Here is a 3,241-nt window from a genome sequence, read left to right as displayed (position 1 = left end):
CATCAATATCAGTTTAATTGTTGCATACTCAGTTTACATGTTCACTTCGAGCTATCCGATAACTTACCGTAATTAAGTCATAATGTGTTAATCACTTAATCTATCGGGAGTAGCATAATACCGAGTTGGACTAGGGTCAGTCACCCATATAGTCCCAGAACTACGAGCCACGTAGGTTGTAAGTCTCCTCTGTGGGCATCAATTTAGTGATCACACCAGTATGCCTCTATACCTCTGGCAGGGTATATTGGGTCCTCTCGATGGGGTGTATACATCGGACTCCACATTTAGCTCATGTGGTTTTATTGTCGGTTATTAGTAGCTCCCACAGTTCAGTTAGATTCTATTACATTGACCATTGATTAGTATATTCATCATTTAGTCTTAGCATGTTTTAAACTTGGTCATTGCATTCAGTTAGTTCAGTATTCAAAATCTATATCATGTTCATATTATATCATTGATTTATTACTTTGTTCAGTTATATGTTATTTCAACTTTACTCTATCCTGCATGCTCAGTACCTTTCAAGTACTGACACATACTCTGCGCTACATCTTCTCGTGATGTAGGTTCAGGTCCTCAACAGTCAGATCACGCATAGATCGGTTCCTGATCTTCAGTTCAGCAACATTAGTAGTGAGTTCTAATTTTTCGAGGACTAGTGACATGTTTATCTTTCTTTTTTTTAGCTTTAGTTTCAGTTCTGCTAGATCTAGCTGGGGCATGTCCCAGCATTTCTAGTTAGTAGAGGCTTTATTTTAGACATTGTTAGTTTCAACTTTAGTCGTCGAGTTTGATTTTTCATTTGTACTCAAACTCACAATTTTCATATATTCATATTAGTAAATGTGTATTCCCCATAATTTCATTTCAGATTATCTACATGATTTAGCTTCTGCATAGTATTTATTGCTTTAGTTTACTTTAGTTGCTTATGATATGCCAACAAGGTTAGCTTGGGGTCAGTCGTGATCCTAGGTTCCGTGTCCGCGTCCTGGGGGTAGCTTCGGGACGTAACAAACTTGGTCTCAGAGCATTAGGTTCAAGAGTCCTATGATGTCTTAAAAGCCGCACTAAGTAGAGTCATTTTCATGGGTGTGAAGTGCACCATATCTAATGAGAAGGAGGCTGCAGAATGTTTTAGGATAACATCAATTTCTTTGTTACTCTTATCGTGCGTAAGGTATGATCTAATTCCTCGTGCTAGATCCTTCGTTATGCATTTCAGATCTTGCCTCCTCGTAGTGCCTACGCAAGGAATGCGATTACCAGGAATGCAAACGCAACTCCTCAAGTCCCAGATCAGGAAGTTTCGAATGCAGAATTCAGTAACGCTATCCAGTTGTTGGCTTAGAGTGTGACCAACCAGAACAATCTACAGGTTCCAGTTCCAACGAATGCTAATGTTGGGTCAGTTGCAGCTAGAGTTCGCGATTTCGGTAGGATGAATCTGCCAGAGTTCTTAGGATCGCAGGTTGGTGAGGATTCCTAAAGCTTCATTGATGAGGTCAAGAAAATCTTTGGAGTGATGCAGGTAACTGAAAATGATCGAGTTGAGTTGGCATCTTACCAGATTAATGATGTAGCTCATATCTGGTATACTCAGTGGAAGGAGAATAGGGGTATACATGCAACTCCTATCACTTGGGATTGCTTTAGTGAGACCTTTCTGGACAGGTTTTTCCAAAGAGAGTTGAGAGAGGCAAAAGCTCAGGAGTTCATGAATTTGAGGCAGGGTTCTATGACAATCCAAGAGTATGGGCTCAAGTTCACCCAACTCTCTAGGTATGCTCCTCACATGGTTGCTGACTCTAAGGCACAAATGAACAAGTTCATGTAACGGGTATCCGATCTTGTGAAAACAGTGTATAGGAATACCATGTTACTTGAAGATATGAACATCTCTAGGCTCATGACTCATGCTCAGCAGGTTGAGGGTGATAATCTTAGGGAACAGGCCAAGGAGAATAAGAAAGCTAGGACAGGAAACTATGACTATTCTCAACAGAAATCGGGTGGTGGAAATCACTCGCATTTTCAGCAAGTCTTCAGCTCTACCACTTTCATCAGCCAGTGTTCCATCCTCCAAGTTCCGTAATGATCAGAAAGGTAGGGGGTCAGGCTATAAGACTCAAAGTAGTATTTCAGGTACCAGAACCTACCCAACTTGTCCAAAGTATGGTAAGAACCATCTAGACGAATGTCTTGCAGGAAAGGAAGGATGCTTTGGGTATGGTCAGTCTGGTCACAGGTTGAAAGATTGTCCTTCTAAACAAAGTCAATGAGGTAATAATGGTAGAGCTCAGTCCACAACATCAGCAACACCAACAGGTCGCCCAAATCAGCAGGGTAACTCATCTGGTACAAGTGGCGGTCATCGCCAAAACAGGTTGTATGCTCTCCAGGCTTGCCAGGATCAGGAAGATTCTCTTGATGTAGTCACTGGTACGTTACGAGTCTTTGATCTTGATGTTTATGCATCCAGGGGCTACTCTTTCCTTTGTAACTCCTTATATAGCAGTCCTATTCGATGTTAGTCCAGAAACTCTCTCAAAACCCTTCTCAGTCTCTACTCCAATTGGTGATCTAGTCATAGCTAGACGGGTATACAGAAATTACCCTATCACAGTTTCCCTGAAAGTCACCTCAGCAGATCTTGTAGAGTTAGAAATGGTAGACTTCGATGTCATTCTAAGCATGAATTGGTTACATTCCTGTTATGCCTTTCGTTTTCAGTTTCCAGACGAACCAATCTTAGAATGGAAGGGTAGTAACCTAACGCCTATATGTCGATTCATTTCTTAGCTTAAGGCCAGAAAGATGATTTCTAAGGGTTATCTCTATCATCTTGTTCGGGTTAAGGATTTAAGCTCCGAAATCCAAACTCTTGAGTCAGTTCTAGTAGTCAATGAGTTTCCAGAAGTGTTTCCAGAAGATCTTCCCGGAATTCCTCCTGAAAGGGAAATTGAATTTGGAATTGATCTCCTTCCAGATACCCAGCCTATTTCTATTCCTCCTTACAGAATGACTCCAACTAAGCTTAAGGAATTGAAAGAGCAATTGAAAGACCTTCTGGGCTTCATCAGACCTATTATTTCACCATGGGGTGTACCAGTGTTGTTCGTGATAAAGAAAGATGGTTCTCTCAGAATGTGCATCGATTATAGGCAGTTGAACAAAGTCACAATAAAAAATAAGTACCCCATCCCCAGAATTGATGACTTGTTTGACCAACTTC

This window comes from Solanum tuberosum, unplaced genomic scaffold (assembly GCF_000226075.1).
Source record: "Solanum tuberosum cultivar DM 1-3 516 R44 unplaced genomic scaffold, SolTub_3.0 scf00033, whole genome shotgun sequence".
Lineage (NCBI taxonomy): Eukaryota > Viridiplantae > Streptophyta > Magnoliopsida > Solanales > Solanaceae > Solanum > Solanum tuberosum.
The sequence above is the reverse complement of the archived record's forward strand: the minus strand, read 5'-3'. Positions refer to the sequence as shown.